At 40.4% G+C, this 27,109-nt stretch overlaps 1 long non-coding RNA gene across 4 annotated transcripts in view; it reads left to right on the top strand.

Annotated features, from left to right (window-relative positions):
• The window catches only part of LOC139182701 (uncharacterized), a 697,507-nt gene that overhangs the window by 470,982 nt on the left and 199,416 nt on the right, over positions 1 to 27,109 (top strand). For 2 of the 4 annotated variants that reach the window (XR_011566223.1, XR_011566224.1), the window contains exon 5: positions 11,593 to 11,674. This is a non-coding gene — a long non-coding RNA (uncharacterized lncRNA). Of the gene's footprint in view, positions 1 to 11,592; positions 17,955 to 27,109 lie in introns of those variants that run through there. The other 2 variants (XR_011566225.1, XR_011566222.1) reach the window with 1 other exon arrangement.

The following is a 27,109-nucleotide window of genomic DNA, read 5'->3' as shown; positions in this document are numbered from 1 at the left end:
AGTTTTGCCAAATATTGAAATGAATCTACCACAGGTGTACATGTGTTCCCCATCCTGAACCCTCCTCCCTCCCCATACCATCTCTCTGGGTCGTCCCAGTGCACCAGCCCCAAGCATTCAGTATCGTGCATCTAACCTGGACTGGCAACTCGTTTCATAAATGATATTATACATGTTTCAATGCCATTCTCCCAAATCTTCCCACCCTCTCCCTCTCCAACAGAGTCCATAAGACTGTTCTATACATCAGTGTCTCTTGCTGTCTCATACACAGGGTATTTGTTACCATCTTTCTAAATTCCATATATATGTGTTAGTATACTATATTGGTGTTTTTCTTTCTGGCTTACTTCACTCTGTATAATAGGCTCCAGTTTCATCCACCTCATTAGAACTGATTCAAATGTATTCTTTTTAATGGCTGAGTAATACTCCATTGTGTATATGTACCACTGCTTTCTTATCCATTCATCTGCTGATGGACATCTAGGTTGCTTCCATGTCCTGGCTATTATAAACAGTGCTGCAATGAACACTGGGGTACACGTGTCTCTTTCCCTTCTGCTTTCCTCAGTGTGTATGCCCAGCAGTGGGATTGCTGGGTCATAAGGCAGTTCTATTTCCAGTTTTTTAAGGAATCCCCACACTGTTCTCCATAGTGGCTGTACTAGTTTGCATTCCCACCAACAGTGTAAGAGGGTTCCCTTTTCTCCACACCTTCTCCAGCATTTATTGCTTGTAGACTTTTGGATCACAGCCATTCTGACTGGTGTGAAATGGTACCTCATAGTGGTTTTGATGTGCATTTCTCTGATAATGAGTGATGTTGAGCATCTTTTCAAGTGTTTGTTAGCCATCTGTATGTCTTCTTTGGAGAAATGTCTATTTAGTTCTTTGGCCCATTTTTTGATTGGGTCATTTATTTTTCTGGAGTTGAGCTGTAGGAGTTGCTTGTATATTTTTGAGATTAGTTGTTTGTCAGTTGCTTCATTTGCTATTATTTTCTCCCATTCTGAAGGCTGCCTTTTCACCTTGCTAATAGTTTCCTTTGATGTGCAGAAGCTTTTAAGTTTAATTAGGTCCCATTTGTTTATTTTTGCTTTTATTTCCAATATTCTGGGAGGTGGGTCATAGAGGATCCTGCTGTGATGTATGTCAGAGACTGTTTTGCCTATTTTCTCCTCTAGGAGTTTTATAGTTTCTGGTCTTATGTTTAGATCTTTAATCCATTTTGAGTTTATTTTTGTGTATGGTGTTAGAAAGTGTTCTAGTTTCATTCTTTTACAAGTGGTTGACCAGATTTCCCAGCACCACTTGTTAAAGAGATTGTCTTTACTCCATTGTATATTCTTGCCTCTTTTGTCAAAGATAAGGTGTCCATATGTGCATGGATTTATCTCTGGGCTTTCTATTTTGTTCCATTGATCTATATTTCTGTCTTTGTGCCAGTACCATACTGTCTTGATAACTGTGGCTTTGTAGTAGAGCCTGAAGTCAGGTAGGTTGATTCCTCCAGTTCCATTCTTCTTTCTCAAGATTGCTTTGGCTATTCGAGGTTTTTTGTATTTCCATACAAATTGTGAAATTATTTGTTCTAGCTCTGTGAAAAATACCGTTGGTAGCTTGATAGGGATTGCATTGAATCTATAAATTGCTTTGGGTAGTATACTCATTTTCACTATATTGATTCTTCCAATCCATGAACATGGTATATTTCTCCATCTATTAGTGTCCTCTTTGATTTCTTTCACCAGTGTTTTATAGTTTTCTATATATAGGTCTTTAGTTTCTTTAGGTAGATATATTCCTAAGTATTTTATTCTTTCTGTTGCAATGGTGAATGGAATTGTTTCCTTAATTTCTTTCTGTTTTCTCATTATTAGTGTATAAGAATGCAAGGGATTTCTGTGTGTTGATTTTATATCCTGCAACTTTACTATAGTCATTGATTAGTTCTAGTAATTTTCTGGTGGAGTCTTTAGGGTTTTCTATGTAGAGGATAATGTCATCTGCAAATAGAGTTTTACTTCTTCTTTTCCAATTTGGATTCCTTTTATTTCTTTTTCTGCTCTGATTGCTGTGGCCAAAACTTCTAAAACTATGTTGAATAGTAATGGTGAAAGTGGGCACCCTTGTCTTGTTCCTGACTTTAGAGGGAATGCTTTCAATTTTTCACCATTGAGGATGTTTGATGTGGGTTTGTCATATATAGCTTTTATTATGTTGAGGTATGTTCCTTCTATTCCTGCTTTCTGGAGAGTTTTTATCATAAATGGATGTTGAATTTTGTCAAAGGCTTTCTCTGCATCTATGGAGATAATCATATGGCTTTTATTTTTCAATTTGTTAATGTGGTGTATTACATTGATTGATTTGCAGATATTGAAGAATCTTTGCATCCCTGGGATAAAGCCCACTTGGTCATGGTGTATGATCTTATTAATGTGTTGTTGGATTCTGATTGCTAGAATTTTGTTAAGGATTTTTGCATCTATGTTCATCAGTGATATTGGCCTGTAGTTTTCTTTTTTTGTGGGATCTTTGTCAGGTTTTGGTATTAGGGTGATGGTGGCCTCATAGAATGAGTTTGGAAGTTTACCTTCCTCTGCAATTTTCTGGAAGAGTTTGAGTAGGATAGGTGTTATCTCTTCTCTGAATTTTTGGTAGAATTCAGCTGTGAAGCCATCTGGACCTGGGCTTTTGTTTGCTGGAAGATTTTTTTATTATAGTTTCAATTTCCATGCTTGTGATGGGTCTGTTCAGATTTTCTATTTCTTCCTGGTCCAGTTTTGGAAAGTTGTACTTTTCTGAGAATTTGTCCATTTCTTCCAAGTTGTCCATTTTATTGGCATATAATTGCTGATAGTAGTCTCTTATGATCCTTTGTATTTGTGTGTTGTCTGCTGTGATCTCTTCATGTTCATTTATAATTTTATTGATTTGATTTTTCTCCCTTTGTTTCTTGATGAGTCTGGCTAATAGTTTGTCAATTTTATTTATCCTTTCAAAAAACCAGCTTTTTGCTTTGTTGATTTTTGCTGTGGTCTCTTTTGTTTCTTTTGCATTTATTTCTGCCCTAATTTTTAAGATTTCTTGCCTTCTACTAACCCTGGGGTTCTTCATTTCTTCCTTTTCTAGTTGCTTTAGGTGTAGAGTTAGGTTATTTATTTGACTTTTTTCTTGTTTCCTGAGGTATGACTGTATTGCTATGAACTTTCCCCTTAGGACTGCTTTTACAGTGTCCCACAGGTTTTGGGTTGTTGTGTTTTCATTTTCATTCGTTTCTATGCATATTTTGATTTCTTTTTTGATTTCTTCTGTGATTTGTTGGTTATTCAGCAGTGTGTTGTTCAGCCACCATATGTTGAAATTTTTAGTAGTTTTTCTCCTGTAATTAAGATCTAATCTTACTGCATTGTGGTCAGAAAAGATGCTTGGAATGATTTCTATTTTTTTGAATTTACCAAGGCTAGATTTATGGCTCAGGATGTGATCTATCCTGGAGAAGGTTCCATGTGCGCTTGAGAAAAAGGTGAAATTCATTGTTTTGGGGTGAAATGTCCTATAGATATCAATTAGGTCTAACTGGTCTATTGTATCGTTTAAAGTTTGTGTTTTCTTGTTAATTTTATGTTTAGTTGATCTATCCATAGGTGTGAGTGGGGTATTGAAGTCTCCCACTATTATTGTGTTATTGTTAATTTCTCCTTTCATCCTTGTTAGCATTTGTCACATATTGCGGTGCTCCCGTGTTGGATGCATATATATTTATAATTGTTATATCTTCTTCTTGGATTGATCCTTTGATCATTATGTAGTGACCATCTTTGTCTCTTTTCACAGCCTTTGTTTTAAAGTCTATTTTATCTGATATGAGTACTGCTACTCCTGCTTTCTTTTGGTCCCTATTTGCATGGAAAATCTTTTTCCAGCCCTTCACTTGCAGTCTGTATGTGTCCCCTGTTTTGAGGTGGGCCTCTTGTAGACAACATATGTAGGGGTCTTGTTTGTATCCATCCAGCCAGTCTTTGTCTTTTGGTTGGGTCATTCAACCCATTTACGTTTAAGGTAATTACTGATAAGCATGATCCTGTTGCCATTTACTTTACTGTTTTGGGTTCGAATTTATACACCATTTTTGTGTTTCCTGTCTAGAGAATATCCTTTAGTATTTGTTGGAGAGCTGGTTTGGTGGTGCTGAACTCTCTCAGCTTTTGCTTGTCTGTAAAGCTTTTGATTTCTCCTTCATATTTGAATGAGATCCTTGTGGGTTCAATAATCTGGGCTGTGGGTTATTTTCTTTCATCTTTTTAAGTATGTCTTGCCATTCCCTCCTGGCTTGGAGAGTTTCTATTGAAAGATCAGCTGTTATCCTTATGGGAATTCCCTTGTGTGTTATTTGTTGTTTTTCCCTTGCTGCTTTTAATATTTGTCCTTTGTGTTTGATCTTTGTTAATTTGATTAATATGTGTCTTGGGGTGTTTCACCTTGGGTTTATCCTGTTTGGGACTCTCTGGGTTTCTTGGACTTGGGTGATTATTTCCTTCCCCATTTTAGGGAATTTTTCAACTATTATCTCCTCAAGTATTTTCTCATGGTCTTTCTTTTTGTCTTCTTCTTCTGGGACCCCTATGATTCGTATGTTGTAGCGTTTAATATTGTCCTGGAGGTCTCTGAGATTGTCCTCATTTCTTTTAATTCGTTTTTCTTTTTTCCTCTCTGATTCATTTATTTCTACCATTCTATCTTCTAATTCACTAATCCTATCTTCTTCCTCTGTTATTCTATTTTTTTTGCCTCCAGAGTGTTTTTAATTTCATTTATTGCATTATTCATTATATACTGACTCTTTTTTATTTCTTCTGGTCCTTGTTAAACCTTTCTTGCATCTTCTCAATCCTTGTCTCCAAGCTATTTATCTGTGATTCCATTTTGATTTCAAGATTTTGGATCAATTTCACTATCATTATTTGGAATTCTTTATCAGGTAGATTCCCTATCTCTTCCTCTTTTGTTTGGTTTGGTGGGCATTTATCCTTTTCCTTTACCTGCTGGGTATTCCTCTGTCTCTTAATCTTGTTTAAATTGCTGATTTTGGGGTGTCCTTTCTGTATTCTGGCAGTTTGTGGAGTTCTCTTTATTGTGGCATTTCCTCGCTGTGTGTGGGTTTGTACAGGTGGCTTGTCAAGGTTTCCTGGTTAGGGAAGCTTGTGTCGGTGTTCTGGTGGGTGGAGCTGTATTTCTTCTCTCTGGAGTGCAATGAAGTGTCCAGTAATGAGTTATGAGATGTCAATGGGTTTGGGGTGACTTTGGGCAGCCTGTATCTTGGAGCTCAGGGCTGTGTTCCTTTGTTGCTGGAGAATTTGCTTGGTATGTCTTGCCCTGGAACTTGTTGGCCCTTGTGTGGTGCTTGGTTTCAGTGTAGGTATGGAGGCGTTTGATGAGCTCCTGTCAATTAATGTTCCTTGGAGTCGGGAGTTCCCTGGAGTCAGGGTTTGGACTTAAGCCTCCTGCTTCCAGTTATCGGTCTTATTTTTACAGTAGTTTCAAAACTTCTCCTTCTATACAGCACCATTGATAAAACATCTACATTAAAGATGAAAAGTTTCTCTACCGTGAGGGTCACCCACAGAGGTTCACAGCGTTACATGGAGAAGAGAAGAGGGAGGAGGGAGTTAGAGGTGACCCGAATGAGATGAGGTGGAATCAATAGAGGAGAGAGTGGGCTAGCCAGTAATCACTTCCTTATGTGCACTCCACAACTGGACCGCTCAGAGATGTTCACGGAGTTATACAGAGAAGAGAAGACGGAGGAAGGAGACAGAGGTGGCCAGGAGGATAAAAGGGGGGAATGAAATGGAGGGAGACAGATCCAGCCAATAATCAGTTCCCTAAATGTTCTCCACCATCTGGAACACACAGAAATTCACAGAGTTGGGTAGAGTAGAGAGGGGTTAGGGAGGAGACACAGGCGACCTGGTGGAGAAAAAGGAGAGTCCAAAGGGAGAGAGAGCAGTCAAGCCAGTAATCTCGCTCCCTAGTGAAAAATGGGTACTGAAGATTGGGTTCTTAAAGGTACAAAATTGGTAACAAATACATAAAAGCAAAAATTAAAAATCTAGAGTAGAGTTAGGAATTTCAAAAATACGATGTTAAAGAAAAGAAGAAGGAAAAGAAAGAGAGAAAAAACGAACAAAAACAAACAAGGTCGTGAAAATTATAAAGAAAATATAGGTACAAAATTGATATCAAATACCAAAAAACATAAATTAAAAATCTAGAGTAGAGTTTGGAATTTCAGATATACAATGTTATATAAAAGAAGAAGAGAAAGAAACAGAGAAAAAAAAAAAGTCACAGAAATTATAAAAAAAACTATAGGTACAAAATTGATAGCAAATACCAAAAAGCTAAAATTAAAAATCTAAAGTAGAGTTTGGAATTTCAAAAATACAATGTTAAAGAAAAAAGAAAAAAAAAAAAACAAGGTCAAAAAATTTAAAAATATATATATATATGAAGTTTGTTGTAAAAAAAAAATAGGGTCTTTTTTTTTGCAAAGTAATAGGTTATAAAAGTGAAAATTAAAGAAATAATAGAGGACTTAAAAATTTTTTTTAATTAAAAAAAAAAGAATGATCGTAAAAATAGTAAAAATATATCAAGGACTTTCTCTGGTTTTGTTGTGAGTATTGTGGGTTCAGTTCATTTTTGGTTAGTTCCTTGGTCCGACTTATATTTCTCAAGATCTATTGGCCCCTTCCTATGTAGTTGGTACTAACCACAGGAGAAATCTATTTAATCTATTGCCTGTAGCTTCCAAGGCGGTTCCCTCTGTTATAGCTTCTTCTGTTTGCTGGTCTCTTCAGTGTCTGGTTTCCGCCCTGACACAAAGGGGATGGTGGAGGACACTTTTTTTTTTTTTTTTTTAGGCTCACTTGTTCAGTCGCGCTGTGGGGAGGGAAGCTGCAAACGAGTAACACTGGCGTGTGCTCGCAGTGCCTCAGCCACACTGGGTTTGCCCACGCTCACGGCATGTTGTAGCCTCCCTGCCCACACTGCTCAGGCTCTAGGTTGCTCCGCCGGGAACCATCCGTGGCCGGCCCTGGGCTGCCTGCACCTCCCAGGTCCAAGCCGCTCAGGTTCAGGCACTCGGGTAGTCCTCAGAGGAGCAGACTCGGTTGGGCCTGCGTTTTGTGCTCTTCCCACGTCCGAGCAGCTCAGGTGATGAGGTGTTTGGCGAGCACGATTGCTGGGACTTATTGCCTCCTCGCCGCTCGGTTATCTAGGTGTACAACCGGCGCAACTTCTCAGGCAGATGTTGACCGTCCAGACCCCCAAGAAGTTTTACTTAGCAAAGAAGCCTGCTTACAGTTTTATAGATAATGTCTCTCTGGGGCTGCGATTGCCCTCTTCCGGCTCTGGCTGCCTGTCACCGGAGGGGGAAGGTCTGCAGCTGGCTATCTCTGTTCAGTTCTTTGTTCCGTGCACAGGCCTGGCGGTGTCTTAGGTTAGGGCTGGCTTTTCACGTGGTAGATATCCCACAGTCTGGTTTGCTAGCCCAAATTCTTTCGCTCAGATAGTGCTCAGGGTATTCAGGCCAGGTCCTTACTCTAAGCGATGCAGCCCGCGCCACGCCTCCCTGCCCAGTCCCCGCTTGCTAATGGCGTGTGCAGGCGTCTGCGCTGCTTCTCCGCTGGGGGAGTTACCGTAGGGCTCGCAATCTATGGGTTTTCATTGTTTATTTATTTTTCCTCCCTGTTATGTTGCCCTCTGTGCTTCCAAAGCTCGGCACAGATTCGGCAGTGAGAAGGTTTCCTGGTGTTTGGAAACTTCTCTCTTTTTAAGACTCCCTTCCCGGGATGGAACTCCGTCCCTCCCTCTTTTGTCTCTTTTTTTGTCTTTTATATTTTTTCCTACCTCCTTTCGAAGACTTGGGTTGCTTTTCTGGGTGCCTGATGTCCTCTGCCAGTATTCAGAAGTTGTTTTGTGGAATTTACTCGGCTTTTAAATGTTCTTTTGATGAATTTGTTGGGGAGAAAGTGTTCTCCCTGTCCTACTCCTCTGCCATCTAGGCTCCTCCCCCTTGGTAGTTTCTTATATTTTCTTTTTTTGTTTTTATTATTACTTTGTTCACCCATCATTCTCATGACTTTGGCAAGCACTTTTATGACCATTATTTTGAACTCTTTATCAGCTAAGTCACTTATCTCCATTTCATTAAGGTCTGTTTCTGAAATTTAATTTTGTTTTGTTTAGAACACAATCCCTCTGTTTCTTCATTTTTCTTAACTCTCTGTGTTGTTCTCTGCGCTTTAGATAAAACATTCATCTCTCATAGTCTTGAAGGAATCCTCTCTCATGGGAAATGAACCTTATTCACCCTGGCTTTAGATCTCAAACTTCATGATTATTCAAGCAGTTCTGTGTTCTTAGTGGTTCCCAGGAATTGAGGATGTGCCAAGATCATCAATTAGTTTCCTGAAGGGAAAGAGTTTCAGTCAGTCAGTTCAGTTGCTCAGTCATGTCCAACTCTTTGTGACCCCATGGACTGCAGCATGCCAGGGATCCCTGTCCATTACCAACTCCCAGAGTTTGCTCAAACTCATGTCCACTGAGTCAGTGATGCCATCCAACCATCTCATTGTATGTCATCCCCTTCTCCTCCTGCCTTCAATCTTTCCCAGCATCAGGGTCTTTTCCAATGAGTTAGTTCTTTGGATCAGGTGGCCAAAGTATTGGAGTTTCAGCATCAGCATCAGTCCTTCTAATGAATATTCAGGACTGATTTCCTTTAGGATAGACTGGTTTGATCTCCTTGCAGTCCAAGGGACTCTCAAGAGTCTTCTCTAACACCACAATTCAAAAACATCATTTCTTTAGCGCTCAGCTTTCTTTATAGTCCAACTCTCACATCCATACATGACTACTGGAAAAACCATAGCTTTGACTAGATGGACCTTTGTTGGCAAAGTAATGTCTCTGCTTTTTAATATGCTGTCTAGGTTTGTCATAACTTTTCTTCCAAGGAGCAAGTGTCTTAATTTCATGGCTGCAGTCAACACCTGCAGTGATTTTGGAGCCCAAGAAAATAAAGTTTGTCACTGTTTCCACTGTTTCCCCATCTATTTGCTATGAAGTGATGGGATAAGATGCCATGATCTTGGTTTTCTGAATGTTGAACTTTAAGCCAACTTTTTCACTCTCCTCTTTCATTTTCATCAAGAGGCTTTTTAGTTTTTCTTTGCTTTCTGTCATACAGGTGGTTTCATCTGCATATCTGAGGTTATTGATATTTCTCCCAGCAATCTTGATTCTAGCTTGTGTATCCTCCAGCCCAGTACATCTCATGATGTACTCTGCATATAAATTAAATAAGCAGGGTGACAATAGACAGCCCTGATGTACTCCTTTTCCTATTTGGAACCAGTCTGTTGGTCCATGTCCATTTCTAACTGTTGTTTCCTGACCTGCATACAGATTTCTCAAGAGGCAGGTGAGGTGGTCTGGTATTCCCATATCTTTCAGAATTTTCTACATTCTGTTGTGATCCACACAGTCAAAGGCTTTGGCATAGTCAATAAAGCAGAAATAGATGTTTTTCTGGAACTCTCTTGCTTTTTCAATAATCCAACAGATGTTGGCAATTTGATCTGGTTCCTCTGCCTTTCCTAAATCCAGCTTGAACATCTGGAAGTTCACAGTTCATGTACTGTTGAAGCCTAGCTTGGAGAATTTTGAGCATTACTTTACTAGTGTATGAGATATTGGCTGTTTGGAAGCCAAATCCACAGGCAGCATCTTTTAAAGTATACATATCAACTTCCTTAGGGAAATACTAGGAAATGGACATATCTCTGCACCCTGTGTGCAAAGCCCTAGGGAATAACAAGATAAGAGCTGTTCCTAGTAATAGTGAACATAAGGTCTGCTGGCTGCCAGAACCAGGCAGTCAAGGGCTATTGTACCCTGGGTGACAGCTGCAGAGGCCATGGCACCAGATATTTACACAAGATTTTTTAGGGAAATACTGGTGACTTGTTGGGGGGTGGCATGAAGGTGGTGCTTTCCAATCTCAGGAGAGATGTAGTCAGCCCCCAGATTTGTGTTAAATTAGAAGCCTGACCCTCAAACTGCAGATTTTAAAAATAAGCATATAGATCTCTTTCAGGGAAATGGGTTTCTAGTTCAGTCTGCTGCCTCTGTGCTGAGTTCACAGAGGAAGAGGAGGGGGGATAAGACTGTAAATCCTCAGGAACCCAGTTTTCTATAGCCTTGTGGGTCTTTTGAATGCAATCCCCACTGAATATCAGAGTTAGGTGTTTTGGAGCCCGTCCCTTGAGTGCAAGCCTTAAAATTTGAGGTGCTAGATGTTGAATAGGTCCAAACCCTTTACTCCTCAAGGTGAAGTTGGAAGTTGTGAGTTCTTTTCCAATTGTATGTCACTGTTCTGAGCATTGGGTTTATGACAAGATTGCATCTCAGCCTCTCCTAGCCATTTAAGTACGGGTGTTGTCTCATTTGCCTGATGTATATGAGTTACTCAGCTAGTTTCTGGATTTCTTTCAGAAGGAATTATTCCCTGTGTAACTGTAGTTTCTGTGCATCCATGTCAGGATGTTAGTTCAAGAGCGTCTTATGTTGCTTTCTTGAACTAGAACTTCAGAACAGCTATATTTTTAAAAGCCTCCCTCAGTTCAGTTCAGTTCAGTCACTCAGTCGTGTCCGACTCTTTGTGACCCCATGAATTGCAGCATGCCAGGCCTCCCTGTCCATCACCAACTCCTGGAGTTCACTCAAACTCACATCCATCAAGTCGGTGATGTCATCCAGCCATCTCATCCTCTGTCGTCCCCTTCTCCTCTTCCCCCCAATCCCTCCCAGCATCACATCAGAGTCTTTTCCAATGAGTCAACTCTTCGCATGAGGTGGCCAAAGTACTGGAGTTTCAGCTTCAGCATCATTCCCTCCAAAGAAATCCCAGGGCTGATCTCCTTCAGAATGGACTGGTTGGATCTCCTTGCAGTCCAAGGGACTCTCAAGAGTCTTCTCCAACACCACAGTTCAAAAGCATCAATTCTTCGGCACTCAGCCTTCTTCACAGTCCAACTCTCACATCCATACATGACCACAGGAAAAACCATAGCCTTGACTAGACAGACCTTTGTTGGCAAAGTAATGTTTCTGCTTTTGAATATGCTATCTAGGTTGGTCATAACTTTTCTTCCAAGGAGTAAGCATCTTTTAATTTCATGGCTGCAGTCACCATCTTCAGTGATGTTGGAGCCCAGAAAAATAAAGTCTGACACTGTTTCCACTGTTTCCCCATCTATTTCCCATGAAGTGATGGGACTGGACGCCATGATCTTCATTTTCTGAATGTTGAGCTGTAAGCCAACTTTTTCACTCTCCACTTTCACTTTCATCAAGAGGCTTTTTAGTTCCTCTTCACTTTCTGCCATAAGGGTGGTGTCATCCGCATATCTGACAATCATAATTTGTTGCCTAGGTTAAGATTCTTCATTCTAAATTCTGATCTGAAGAGCTGGGGTAGGTTTCCTAAGGTATTCATTATTGTCTCTTGTTCCACAGGAGTCTTTTCAATGAACTAGAGAAAGGAAAGCACATCTTCCCATTTAGAAGTCCACGTTCCCACGGGCGGAATATTTTACAGGTAGGTCTACTGATTTGGAATTAAGATAAATGGGCCTGGAGAAGGCAGGAATGAGACAAATAGCTGAGAAATGTCTCTCAATCTAGAAAAAATTAAGGACCAACCTGAGTTGCTGGATGTTTTAATTGGAACTGTTATTGGATCAGGTCCTGTAATTGGCCACTTATAAAGTCGAACTCACAAATGATAGAAAAAGAAGTTGCTTTTATCAGAATACTAGCAATCTGGGGAGATGGTGGACTCATTATCTGCCCAAAACCGTCTCTAAATATTCTGCTTGGCCATGAAAACTTTTAAAGGGAAACAAGGAAGTAATCTTAGTTAATCATTGAGATAGTCAGAGTCATCACCATCCCCCACTGTGTGCAGGCTTGTGTTCTCTTCATGGTCTTTCTTTAGATGCTATCTTGTTCACTCAGTTTTTTCATGAACTTACTGAAGGGGAATCTAGGGAAGAGATCTGGTCATCTGTTTATTATGTAGTCTTCATTTCTATTTCTATTTTATTTATGGAATGAATCATCAGAAAAACTATTGTGTGACGAAAAGATTTGAAAGGTGTGCTGGGGCTGGAGATGAGTAGAGAATGGAGGTGCCTGCTTTAAGGTTAGTGACAAGGCAAAGGGTACCTCTTGCAGAGAGCTCTTTCCTGAAAAGAGCTTTATTCTACCAAAAGCTACTTATGGAACTGATGGAATAATAGAAGTTGGGGACTGTTTATTTTTGGCTAGTGAAAACTAACCATTGGTTGTTGAGAGACAGGTAGGTTAATAAGAGCAGCAAATCCATCACAAAGTTGTTGAATTTAAGAAAGGATGGGGTGCTGAAGTTTGATGGCCATACTACATATGAATAAATTTGGGCAGGTCAGTACCTCTAGAGCTTGGAGTCTGAGGGCAGGTGAGTGCTCCATAGAGAATTTCCCAATCTGACACTGACACGTTTGATGCTCAGATGGCCTTGATTTCTTTACCTTACGGCACTCTGTCCCATGACTGATTATCTGTGGATTGCAGTGGGCTTTTTGACTTGGAAGGTGGTTGATCACACATGAACTGGGATACCCTGATTTATGTCAGTCGTTCAAATCATTGTTTACACCTGTTGACTAAAAAAAGGTGTACAACTTGAGAGTTGCAAGCTAAGTTTTATTTGGGGCAAAAGGAGGACTGCAGCCTGGGAAGCAGCATCTCAGATAGCTCTGAGAGACTGCTCCAAAACAACTGGGGGGGAAAGTCAATATATAAGGTTTTGGTGAAGGGGGACATCAGTACCATAAAGCACTCAATTTATAAAAGGATTTTTGTTAGTCATGAGGATCTGATGTCACCATGAAGGAATTTAGTGCTTCTCTAGATATGAGGAGATGCAAGGATGGAGATCATAAAATCTGTTCCTAAAAACATCCAACTATCTAAAGACCTGTCCCACCAGATTCCCTGGAGCACAGAGTGCCTCACTCCACCCTGACCTCCCTCAGGGGTTGTTGAAGGGCCACAGCTATAGCAGGATGGTGTTCCATTTCCATAGAGGCAGATGGCAAATGCCTTTGTTGTTCAGTCATTGGCAATGCATTTGGTAAGTGCCAATTTGTAGTTGACATGGCCCCCTTGTAGTCATAAATCCAAGTATACTTGGGGTGGGGGGCATTTCATGACCATTTTGTCCTGCATTGCTGGGAAGGCTCATTCCCAGTTCTGAAGAAGGTTTTTGTTGATAAGACACTCAATGTGCTATTACTGGACTAGGTCCTAATAGTCAAAGTCTCTGGACACCTGTCTTCTAGTTATGGTCCAGGAAACTATTCCCTCTCATTGCATCTTTTCATACCTAGAGTTACACTATTACAATCATTGATCATATATTGAGCTATACATTTGATCAACTGCTTCAAGTCTAGTTATCATTTTTGTCAGAGGCTCAGTCATATACTTGGTAATACAAAGAATAATAATCTTGTTTGACAAGCAAAATGCAAATGGTATAGTTAATAACATTAGTGGAATTAAAAGTAAATATTTTAGCCATGAGCCTTCCACACCAAACCAGTTTTTTTTTTTTTGAAAGATCATCAAGACTAGGGAATGGGTCACTTAAAGCAGAAATCTGATTTTTTGTATGGTTCATCAAATGTGTTACATTAAAGGATTTATCAGGTTTGAAAATGTAGAATTCACTTTGAATTATAGCACAGATATCTCCCTAAGATGCTGTAAGGTGTCAAGGGCCTGGACTAGGTAGCACTGCCTTTCTCATCATAGAGATCTCAGAATTCAATAGGCTAATAGCCCAGTTACTATCATTTAAAGCTTACGAAAGTTGTTAAGGCTTTGATATGGTCAATTACATCCTCTAACCCCACTGAAGGCACACACAAGCATTCACAAAAGCTGTTAAATGGTCCTACCAGTAGAATACACATCTTTGACCCATTGGGATCATACCAATGGTAGATTGTTTGGGGTTACCTCTAATTCGTTAACATGTATGACCTTAAATTCATGGGAATCCCAGGCTACACCTTCATATCTATTCCTGTAGATGTGAAGGCCACAAATTAGTGCCACAAATTCACTGATTTCCATACCAATCACTCTCTCTAAGGATAATAATAGACATAGTTCACAAAGCACCCAGCATTATCTCATAATTACCAAGTTGATAATTTTTAGTATGATTTAACTGTTCCCAACATAGAGGAGCTTTTAAACTTAAATGACCATAGCCTGGTGTTAACTATGTAGATCCTCCTCATAATTGTGGGAGCTTCCCTTTTAACAGACGAGAGGCTAATTTTTTATTTAGGCTTAGCTCGTCACTCTGATTAAGTTTGAATGACCCTAAGACAAACCTTAAATCTATGGCCAGCATTAGAACAGGTATTATTATTAATTGGCCAGGTGAGAGGATCCCATCTAGTAATATCATGGATAAAAGCTCATATCTCATTTACTTTCTTTTAGAAGTTTCTTCACTCAAGGTAATTTCCTTGCTGACAAAATGTAACAGATATAATAATAATATTTAACTTATATTAAACCTAGGTACAATGAAAATATTCTGCTTAATGTTAATTACTCTTAGACATGTCTAAATTAATTAGATGAAATAAACATTAATATCAGGTATTTAGTACTGAATATTTCCCAGTTCACATGAACCTGAAATTCATTTAGGTTAATTTCTCTTGTATTTAGAATTATTTGATTTGTAAGTGCCTAATTTTTTTAAGGCCAAGTAAATTAGAGCTTAGTTACAAACTAAGTTACAAACTGATCTCAGCAATCAGCAATATTATCCAAAAATCAAAGACACACACTGAGATATACATATATCCAAACAGACACAAGAGATCCTATAGCTCTGTTTTCCAAACTTAGTTGTGAATTCTAGTTGTAAAAAATGGTTGGAATAAGATTTTAAAAATCTTTGTTCCCCTTTTTCTTTTCCTTTTGGTTTTAGGAATTAGAGATTGGCACTGTTTCTCATACCAACCCTATGAGGGATGTAATAACAAAAACAGTAACAAAATTTAGTTCTAAGACCATGTCTCCCAAACTCTCCCTACAAAGAAAGCCTTCATAGCAAAGTAATAAGGAGACTGACTCTGAAGACCCTGATTTTATATACTGGTCCACCATTCACTTATTTATATGACCTGGTTCCTTAACCTCTGCATGCCTTACTTATCTTATATAGGAAGTGGGTCATAATAGTATCTGCCTCACTGGATTAATGGAGAATTAAATAAATATATTGCTATGCACTTAGAACAGGGCCAGTACATAGAAAATATTGTCTAAATGTCTGTGATTAATAACATCATTTCAGGGAGAATTGGATAAGGGAAGATTCATAGTTGACTATTATCTATCATTTCTGTAGGGAGAATGGAAGACATGTCTGTTGATAATAATAGGAATCTGTAACATCATATTGCCATACAAATGGTAGTAGCATGGAGGAGTTAGGAGCCCAGAGGGTGAGCCAGAAAACCTGAGCTCAAATTTGACTGCCAATTACAAATTGTATGATCTCAGACAGTTTACTTACCTTCTTTGTACTTCAACTGCCATGTTAGTAAAATACTAATAATAACACTGGCCACTGCATAAGGTTGTTATAAGGCTTAAATGAGTTATTCCATGTAAGTAAAGTAGTCATATCAGGCCTTAGGCTCTAGTAAGTGCTACATACTAGCTACTAGGGCTTCCCGGGTAGCACTAGTGGTGACGAATCCTCCTTTCGATGCAGGAGACATGGGTTCAATCCCTGGGTCAGGAAGATACCCTGGAGTAGGAAATGGCAACCTGCTCCAGTATTCTTGCCCAGAAAATTCCATGGAGAGAGGAGCCTGGCACTATGGCCCTGCAAAAAGTCAAACACAAAAGAGCAAGTGAGCATGCACACATACACTAGCTACTATAATAAGAAGGGTATCTTAGATATTATTTTTTTTTCTTTTATGTACTTTATTGTTCTTTGTATCAGCTAGTCTTCACACAATTGTAACTCTTTCCTCAATGAGATTTAAAGAAAGTGAAAGTGAAAGTCATTTAGTCATGTCTGACTCTTTGCGACTCCATAGACTCTGTCCATGGAATTCTCCAGGCCAGAATACTGGAATGGGTAGCCTTTCCCTTCTCTGGGGATCTTCCCAACCCAGGGATTAAACCGAGGTCTCCCACATTGCAGGCAGATTCTTTACCAGCTGAGCCACAAGGGAAGCCCAAGAATACTGGAGTGGGTGGGTAGCCTATCCCTTACCCAGAAGATCTTCCTGACCAAGGAATTGAACTGAGGCCTCCTGGGTCACAGGCAGATTCTTTACCAACTGAGCTATGAGGGAAGCCCAAATCTCTCAATAAGATTTAAAGAAGTCTCTCCAATTCAACATTTTTCATATATAGCTCCAACATATGGCATATTATGACATAAGGAATAGGATTCAGATATGTGTTCTGCCCCTAAATAGCTCCCAAGATCTTAGGAAAGACGGTGATGTCTTTTGATAAGACATTGCACTGTGATAAACATTATAAGAGAGGTGGTATTACAGTGAGATCAGGCCCAAGAGCTGAGCCAGAGACTCTGATTAGAAGGTAAAAAGGCCTTATAGAGGGGATAACATTTGGGTTGGGCCAGGACGTGTAAGATTTTCTCAGAAGAAGACTAGAAATTGTTTAAGACACAGGTTCCTCACCTCTAGCAATGATCTGAAAGCATGTAAAAACATGAACTTCGAGGTTTTTACTGAAAATTTGTGGATATAACACTTTCCCAAGTGATGCTGATGGTGCTGGCCCAGGCCCCATACTTTGAGAAGCACTAAGTTAAGATAAGGCTCCCCTGGTGGTTCAGTTGGTAAAGAGACTGCTTGTAATGCAGAAGACCTGGGTTCGATCCCTGGGTCGGGAAGATCTCCTGTAGAAGGGAATGGCAACCCATACCAGAATTCTTCTCCGGAGAATCCCAAGGATAGAGGAGCCTGGCTAGCTACAGTCCATGGGGTCACAAAGAGTCAGACACGACTGAGCGACTAAAGCTTAAATTAAGATCAGTAGTTCACCCTGGTTTCACTTCACTTTAGACTTCCTTGGGCCACTGAAACGAACCAACAAACAAACAAAACTGTCAGAATGACATCAGGTATTGGTATTTTAAAAAAACAGACTGTTCAGCTTACTTCTTGGCAACTGAGATTGAGTGCCTCTGGGTGCAGGCTGAATTTTACAGGGCACTTTGATGGGCTTCATTGATCCTCCCATGGTTTGAGGTATTGTTATTGTTATCCCACTTCATGGTGGCTTTGACTTTATCTTGGAGACAGATAAGCGAGGATTTGTTGAGGGTCACCAAGTCCTTGGCAAATCTGGACTCAAATGCAGAACACTGGCTAATCAATTGTCTGTTTTGAAGCTGGGGATAAGTAATGCATCCAGGGAGAATGGTATGAGTATGTACAGGAGTGAACACAGAGTGTGTCAAGGTGTGAGTGGTCAGTTGGGGTGGCTGGGCCAGGGATGCCTCAGGAAGATGAGGCTGGGGCAGTTTGGGGCCGTGGCAAAGGTGTTACAAAGTCATGTTTAGAAACAAGAACTTTATTGAGCAAGCATTCAGTTCAGTTCAGTCGCTCAGTCGTGTCCGACTCTTTGCGACCCCATGAATAGCAGCACGCCAGGCCTCCCTGTCCACCACCAACTCCCGGAGTTTACCCAGACTCACGTCCATTGAGTCAGTGATGCCATCCAGCCATCTCATCCTCTGTCGTCCCCTTCTCCTCCTGCCCTCAATCCCTCCCAGCATCAGGGTCTTTTCTAATGAGTCAACTCTTCGCATGAGGTGGCCAAAGTACTGGAGTTTCAGCTTTAGCATCATTCCTTCCAAAGAAATCCCAGGGCTGAGGGGGCCATTAAAAGGTGCATATTAAGAACAAAAATTTAACATTTTCTAAGAACCAAAGTCTGGGATGGCCCCTGTGCTCCATAATTAATATACAGTATCCCCAGTTCTCAAAACAATACTATAAAGTGGGGCTTATTTGATGAATGAGGGAACTGAGGGGCAGAAGGCTCAAGTGGCTCACTGGTCACAGAGGCAACAAGTGGCTGAACCTGAATTCAAAGCCAGGTTTGTCGACTCTAAAATCTATACAGTTTTCATAATGTTGCACCAACATGATTTGGAGGTGTTTATCTTTTATTTTGGGGGGCTCCAAAATCACTGCAGATGGTGATTGCAGCCATGAAATTAAAAGACGCTTACTCCTTGGAAGGAAAGTTATGACAAACCTAGATAGCATATTGAAAAGCAGAGACATTACTTTGCCAACAAAGGTCCGTCTAGTCAAGGCTATGGTTTTTCCAGTAGTCATGTATGGATGTGAGAGTTGGACTGTGAAGAAGGCTGAGTGCCGAAGAATTGATGCTTTTGAACTGTGGTGTTGGAGAAGACTCTTGAGAGTCCCTCAGACTGCAAGGAGATCCAACCAGTCCATTCTGAAGGAGATAAGCCCTGGGTGTTCTTTGCAAGGAACGATGCTAAAGCTGAAACTTCAGAACTTTGGCCACTTCATGCAAAGAGTTGACTCATTGGAAAAGACTCTGATGCTGGGAGGGATTGGGGGCAGGAGGAGAAGGGGACGACAGAGGAGGAGATGGCTGGATGGCATCACCGACTTGATGGATGTGAGTTTGAGTGAACTCTGGGAGTTGGTGATGGACAGGGAGGCCTGGTGTGCTGCGATTCATGGGGTCGCAGAGAGTCAGACACGACTGAGCGACTGAACTGAAGAAACATCTTTTTTGTTTAGTCTTTAATTTTGAAATAATTTATTATAAAAAAGAGCCATAAGAAAATAATTCAGCATTTCTATACATCCTTCACCCAGCTTCCCCTAATATTCATTGTATATAACGGTGGTACAAACATCACTGGCTTAACTTTGGATTTTTGCAGACTACATACTGAGCAGGGCCTCATAGAGATACAAACATAGGCAAAATTTACTTTGGTTCTAAGGTTTACTATTTCTTCTCTCTCCCTTTCCCTCCAGGTGTCTTACTCCTAACACCCAAATGCTCTGACTGTTACTAAACCTCTTCTCCAAAGTGCCTTATCCCCTTCTGTGTGCTCTCTGCCATCTCCGTCTTATAAAACATCCTGTCCCCGTCCTCCATCCTTCAGGGTCCTACTCTCTGAATCAACTGATTGAATTATTGTGATAGTGAATGAATGAGTAGCCTATGCTTTTAGGTGCAATATTGTTGAACTGGGGGACCAGCAAGGTAGGACAAGAGGCTCCTTTCCATTAAAGATACGGTTTTGATGAATGTCACGTATGTCAGCATTCATGTCAGATGATGCCACTGGCTGAAGGGTAGATTCTCACCAAAGCACCAGGTGAAAGATCTGAGAATGAGACTGCCTTAGTGGTAAGAAGAGGAAGCTACCTGAAAATTTTGAGTGTATAAAAGCTCTGCTGCTCCCTAAATGCTACCTCTCCCCATACAGCAAATTCTCTTCTCAGAGCAAGTTTGAAGGGGAAGGGTTCTTGAGAGAAGGCATTTAAAGAGCTGGGGGCATGACCCCCACTAGGTATTCTCCCTCCAGACAGGAAGGCAGCTGGGTGCCTGGAAGGCAGGCTTCTTGAGGATGGACCCTCCCTCACCTCATGAAGGCAGGGCACCAAGGGAGCTCAGTGCATATTGAGCCATTGACTGCCTGACTGATAGAGTAAGCGAGGTGAAGAAGGGAGTGGCTGACCTTAGTCTGTAGATAACCACCCAGCACTCAACCATCATCTTCAGGGACTCACAGACCTTGGAAACTGGTGTGATGTGGCCTTCATGCAATTCAGGGTGAGTTGTCTGAGTTCAGGGGCTCATACTCAAGGGAGGGGTCAGGTATGAAGAATGGGGTAGGACCTTTATAAGGAGTTCTGTGCCTGGGGAACTGTACAAAGCACCATATGAAGCAAGCAAAACATCCTATCCCTGGGTGTTCCCTAAGATTTTTCATAAAAGAAAAGATTTATTTCTTAGAATCTTTTTTCAAAATGTCATCTTATTGGGGCTTTCCTGGTGGCTCAGTGGTAAAGAATCTGCCAGCCAACTAAGAGGATGTGGGTTTGATCCCTGGTCCAGGAAGATACCATGTGCCGAGGAGCAACTGAGCCCATGCACCACAACTGCAGGGCCTGTGCTCTAGAGCACAGGAGCTGCAACTATTGAGCCCATGTGCTACAACTACTGAAGCCTAAGCACCATAGAGCCCATGCTCCACAGCAAGAGAAGCCACCTCAATGAGAAGAAGCCTGTGCACTGCAACTAGAGGGGAGCCCCCACTTGCTGAAGCTAGAGAAAAGCCCTTGCAACAGTGAAGACCTTGCACAGCCAAAAAATAAATAAAATTGTTAAGAAATGGTATCCTACCTAATTTCCTTTATTTCTCCTACTCTTTCTCTCCTTTTATCTCTTTTCTAGTTCATAAGTGACCTTTTTGGAGATTTATGTCTCTTCCTCTCATCACAGAAGCTAGATGAATTGCATTTTCCAAATCTCTGTGGTCATATCACTACCCACTTTTTCTCTCACCAAATTTACTTGTTCTCCAAGTTATTGTTGTTTAGTTGCTGTGTTTTGTATCTTTGTGACTCCATGGACTGTAGTCCGCCAGTCTTCTCTCTCCATGGGATTCTCTAGGCAAGAATACTGGAGTGGGTTACCATTTCCTTCTCCAGGGGATCCTCCTGACCCAGGGATTGAACCTGCATCTCCTGCTTGGCAGGCAGATTCTTCACCACTGAGCCACCTGGGAAGCCCCTTTCTCTCACTTGATTTCAGATGTAATGGAAGGATCTAGACTTTGAACCATGAAACCAACAAAACCAACAAAACCATTTTGTTTACATTCTTTCTTCTCTTTTCTACCAGCTGTTTTGTTTACCCCTTCACTCTGAATGATTATATTAACTTGTCTTCCTCCATGACTCCTCCTTTAGATTATTTGGTTTGTTCCTAAATGGGCTTGAGAAAATGATCATTTTATGTCCACCTCTTTTAACACTGCCTTCCTCCCTGGAACCTGGCTAAAGAGAAATGGCAGGGCTCTGTGTGAGTGAGCAGGGACCAAACCAGAGGTGGTCTAACAATATTGAGGGTTCCTGTTGGCCAAGGTCAGCAGAGAAACTAGCCTCCAACAGAATCTTTCAGGTAAAGAAAAACTGCTGGGTGGCTCTCATATATGTTTAAATCAGAGTTTGGAACTTGGTATACCTTGGTCCAAATCTCATGGTTTACCCACTACAGTGAATGATGTTGAAGTAGCAGGTGAGTGTTTCAGCTGTCATGATGTGAGAGGAACTTCTGCTTTCTCTGCTTGTCTCTATCATGCATCTTCAGAAGTTTAGTCTATGATGATGACAGTGATATATTCTGCTCTACCGTATGTAATGAACTTCTAATGAACTCAACATGAGCATGCTATGTTGAACAATCTCATCACAAATCTTCTGGGACATAGACAGGGATCTTCTTCGCTAGGGAGAACGGTGGGAACTTTGGACTGAAGTACCCTGCAAAGATCAATGTTTGTGGTTAAAACAGATTGATGCTCAGATATTAGATAGATCAGCATCTAGAATGATTCTTTTGGTTTGCCTTGTAAGTCCTCAGTTAATCTATGAGAATAGAAAAGGCAAAAGTCACAATATGTCCACACTTTATTTAGCAAAGCTGATTCTTATTGATGATTGTAGAGTAACTGGCTGAGTGGTTTAAAAAAAAACAACCTATTTAAGTATTAATCACCCCAACAATCTACCTAAGCACTTACGTTGTCTTTTTCATTGATCTTTTATCCACAGGGTTGAGGGTCCATTCTTAGATTTCTTCCTAGCCATCAGTGTCTTGAACAAGACAAACAGATATGCAGTCCCACTGGAAGAAACAGTGGTATCTAATAGTCATATATGGGCAATAATTAATATTTTGACGATTTTCTGAGTGTGCCTGATAGTATGCTAGGTGTTAGTGATGCAGTGGGGACTGAAGTAAAGATAGTCCTTGTCTTGATGAAACACGTATCTTAATGGAAAATACAGAAAAGTCGAAAGAGATTACATTAGAAAAATATCAACTCATAATTGGTACTCTTTGTATTTAATTCTGTTTTTATATATGTAAATCACTGGTCCATATGAAACTTATTTGGCCCAGGAGTGGCTATAGAAATACAAATGTTTTCCTCTGAAACACTTGTCAGTTATCACAATACCATTTATTAAGTGAACCATGTTTTCTCCATAGATTTGAGATGGCACCTTTATCACATACTAAATTCTCATATATCCATGTCACTATTTTGGTACTCCATTCTGATCCATTGATTTGTCTCCCTATTTTTGGCTCAGTATTGGTTTTTAATTTCTGTAACTCTGTGATATATTTTAGTAATTGGAAGGCAAGTCTTTCTTTTTCCTTTTTCCTTTCTTACCCCTCTACCTTTCCAGGTCATTCCCATATATATATTTTTCCAGATGGCATTTAGAATAGAATAGTTTAAGTTTCCCATGCCCCTCAAATTCCTTTCAAAACAAACCTGGGGATTGCATATGCTATTGACAAAGTATCTACTGCAGATGTTTATCTGCTAAAATAATTTTAGAAATTCAATATATATGTTAAACTTAGATTCCTGGCTATTCCTCATGGAAAAAATTCCTTTGGATTATGTTGACTAGTAAAATCTACAAGAGCTATTCCTTTAGAGTATTTTAAAATATAAAAATTGATTCCAGATGCAGCTTCTAGCCCATGCCTTCATGCAAACAATTCCCCAGTGTGCTTTCTGTAATACAGTTAAGGTAAATTACCAGCCACCTGCTGAAAGTTAAAGGTAAAAAAATCCCCTTATAACATGTATCTTTTATAGGAAGATAATCCAAGGTAATAGTTGGAGAACAATTTGACTTCTTTGAGCATTTTCCTGCTGATCATCTCTTTTACACAGAGTCAATCAATATAGATCTGTTATAGAATCTTGAGTACTCCTTGATCAACTCAGAGAAGAGAATCAATAAAATAATACCAAAATTTCTCATGAAAACAATACAACATATTGCTGGTATCTGTAGTAGCAGCTGGTTCAAGCATCATATTAGGTTTTTGTCTTCCAAGCTTGTAGTCAAATATGTGTTGGCAAGCCTGAGGCAGAATCCACCAGGGCGGGATCCATGGTGATACAATTAAGGGCATAGGCTTCTTTTTAAGTAGAGACTCAAAGAAAGCTTAAGATCATTAAAGGCACAGAGGACCATGGAACTTCTTAAGGCACACAGTAAGAGGAAAATAACAAGGATCTATTATTATGAAATAGGAAGAATAATAATGGAAGTGACAAATAGATTCAAGGGATTAGATCTGATAGTCAGAGTGCCTGAAGAACCATGGACAGAGGTTTGTGACATTGTACAGGAGGCAGGGATCAAGACCACCTCCAAGAAAAAGAAATGCAAAATGGCAAAATGGTTGTCTGAGGAGTTCTTACAAAGAGCTGTGAATAGAAGAGAGGGGAAAGGCAAGGAGGGAAAGGAAAGATATACCCATTTGAATGCAGAGTTTCAAAGAATAGCAAGGAGAGATAAGAAAGCATTCCTCAGCACTCAATGCAAAGAAATAGAGGAAAACAATAGAATCAGAAAGACTAGAGATCTCCTCAAGAAAATTAGAGATACCAAGGGAACATTTCACACAAAGATGGACTCAATAAAGGACAGAAATCGTAGGGACCTAACAGAAGCAGAAGATATTAAGAGGTGGCAAGAATACACAGAAGAACTATACAAAAAAGATCTTCACGACCCAGGTAATCACGATGGTTTGATCACTCACCTAGAGCCAGACATCCTGGAATGCAAAGTCAAGTGGGCGTTAGGAAGCATCACTACGAACAAAGCTAGTGGAGATGACAGAATTCCAGTTGAGCTATTGCAAATCCTAAAAGATGACGCTGTGAAAATACTGCACTCAATATGCCAGCAAATTTGGAAAATTCAGCAGTGGCCACAGGACTGGAAAAGGTCAGTTTTCATTCCAATCCCAAAGAAAGGCAATGCCAAAGAATGCTCAAACTACCACACAGTTGTACTCATCTCACACGCTAGTAAAGTAATGCTTAAAATTCTTCAAGACTGGCTTCAACAGTACTTGAACTGTGAACTTCCAGATGTTCAAGCTGGATTTAGAAAAGGCAGAGGAACCAGAGATCAAATTGCCAACATCCACTGGATCATCAAAAAAGCAAGAGAGTTCCAGAAACATATCTACTTCTGCTTTGTTGACTATGCTAAAGCCTTTGATTGTGTGGACCACAACAAAGTGTGGAAAATTCTGAAAGAAATGGGCATACCAGACCACATGACCTGCCTCTTGAGAAACCTATATACAGGTCAGGAAACAACAGTTACAAATGGACATGGAACAACAGACTGGTTCCAAATAGGGAAAGGAGTATGTCAAGGCTGTATACTGTCACCCTCCTTATTTAACTTATATGCAGAGTACATCATGAGAAATGCTGGGCTGGATGAAGCACAAGCTGGAATCAAGATTTCTGGGAGAAATATCAAGAACCTCAGATATGCAGATGACACCACCCGTATGGCAGAAAGCGAAAAACTAAAGAGCCTCTTGATGAAAGAGGAGAGTGAAAAAGTTGGCTTAAAGCTCAACACTCATAAAACTAAGATCATGGCATCTTGTCCCATCACTTCATGGCAAATAGATGGGGAAATAGTGGAAACACAGTGACAGACTTTATTTTCTTGGGCTCCAAAATCACTGCAGGTGGTGACTGCAGCCATGAAATTAAAAGATGCTTGCTCCTTGGAAGGAAAGTTATGACCAACCTAGACAGCATATTAAAAAGCAGAGACAGGCAGGGGGAATACGGACGCCAGGGCAGCGTGGGCCTTCAGCACGCCACACTAATGAGAGGCGATCCGGCTGGCTCGGGGTCGTTTGGGAAATAAAAAAAAAAAAAGGCAGAGACATTACTTTCACAACAAAGTTCCATCTAGTCAAAGCTACGGTTTTTCCAGTAGTCATGTATGGATGTGAGAGTTGGACTATAAAGAAAGCTAAGCACCAAAGATTGATGCTTTTGAACTGTGGCGTTGGAGAAGCCTCTTGAGAGTCCCTTGGGCTGGAAGGAGATCCAACCAGTCCATCCTAAAGGAGATCAGTCCTGGGTGTTCATTGGAAGGACTGATGCTGATGCTAAAACTCCAATACTTTGGCCACCTGATGCAAAGAACTGACTCACTGGAAAAGACCCTGATGCTGGGAAGAAGACTGAAGGCAGAAGGAGAAGGGGACAACAGAGGATGAGATGGTTGGATGGCATCACCAACTCAATGGACATGAGTTTGAGTAAACTCCAGGAATTGGCGATGGACAGGGAGGCCTGGCGTGCTGCAGTCCATGGGGTCACAAAGAGTCTCACACACTGAGTGACTAAACTGAGGAATAACAATGAGTATATTAAATATCTGAATCTTTGGTTTGAACTCAACGTACTTCACTTAATATGACCGTGTGCTCAGGAAATTTACTTAACCTTTCAGAACATGAATGTAATAACTCTTGCCTAAATCCTAGGGTTCTTTATGATGTATAAATAGAACTACAAGTCAACATCTTTTTGATTCTCTGGGGAGCACTTCCGTACTGAAATTATGAAATCAGTCAAAAAAGATGATGAAAAAACCTTACTGACTACAACCTTTGAGGGAAGAAAAATACCAAGAAATGAAACAACCTAAGAAAATACTTTATATATCTTTTATATCTATTTTAATTTAATCAAGTAAAATCTTAAAACACCTTTGAAAAGTAGTTTCAGTGTAGATTGCAATGCTCTGTCTTGAGTGGAGTAATACTAGCTTTAAGGCACGTGATATTAAAGTTTTCCCCAATTGTTTGCAAGGTATATACTTTGCCACCCCATTGATGTAAAATCGTTCCCTTCCCCACATCAGGCCATCTGATTTGCTTTGGCCAATGTAAGTGAAACAGATGCATGGGATTTTTGAGTAAAATAGTAAGAGCCTTCCTGAAGTTCTGCCACTTTCTCATTTCTTTTTCTCCTCTGCCACCTGAGCTTCATGTGCCAAGATGCACAGATCTGCTGTTCCAACTTGGTTTTGGGTTGAAAATGTGAACAGTCATAGCTACACTAAAGCTAACATGAATTGTGATCAGAAAAAAATAACTTGAGATATGGGGGCTGTTTATGATCAATCTAGACTAAGCTGACTAACACACAACCTTATTCTAGCATGATAGAAATAAAAGATCTAGCATCCCATTTCCCCTTATTCACTTAGATATCTATACAAACAGTATAGAACTCTTATTTCCACAGAGTAATCCTTTATTGATTCCATAATTAGAAATTGAAATATGATGCCTTGGAATGCTAGACAACTGTTTATTAGAAAATCCCACAGGCAACACAAATTCATGTTCAGTTCAGTCGTTCAGTTGTGTCAGACTCTTTATGACCCTATGAACGGCAGCACTCCAGGCCTCCCTGTCCACCACCAACTCCTGGAGTCCACCCAAACCCATGTCCATCAAGTCGGTGATGCCATCCAACCATCTCATCCTCTGTTGTCCCCTTCTCCTCCTGCCTTCAATCTTTCCCAGCATCAGGGTCTTTTCTAATGAGTCAGCTCTTCACATTAGGTGACCAAAGTATTGGAGTTTCAGCTTCAACATCAGTCCTTCCAATGAACACCCAGGACTGATCTCCTTTAGGATGGACTGGTTGGATCTCCCTGCAGTTCAAGGGACTCTCAAGACTCTTCTCCAACACCACAGTTCAAAAGCATCAATTCTTCGGTGCTCAGCTTTCTTCACAGTCCAACTCTCA

The sequence above is a fragment of the Bos indicus genome, chromosome 4 (genome assembly GCF_029378745.1).
Source record: "Bos indicus isolate NIAB-ARS_2022 breed Sahiwal x Tharparkar chromosome 4, NIAB-ARS_B.indTharparkar_mat_pri_1.0, whole genome shotgun sequence".
Classification (NCBI taxonomy): Eukaryota; Metazoa; Chordata; class Mammalia; order Artiodactyla; family Bovidae; genus Bos; species Bos indicus.
Note: the sequence above shows the minus strand (reverse complement) of the source record. Positions and strands in the feature narration are given on the sequence as shown.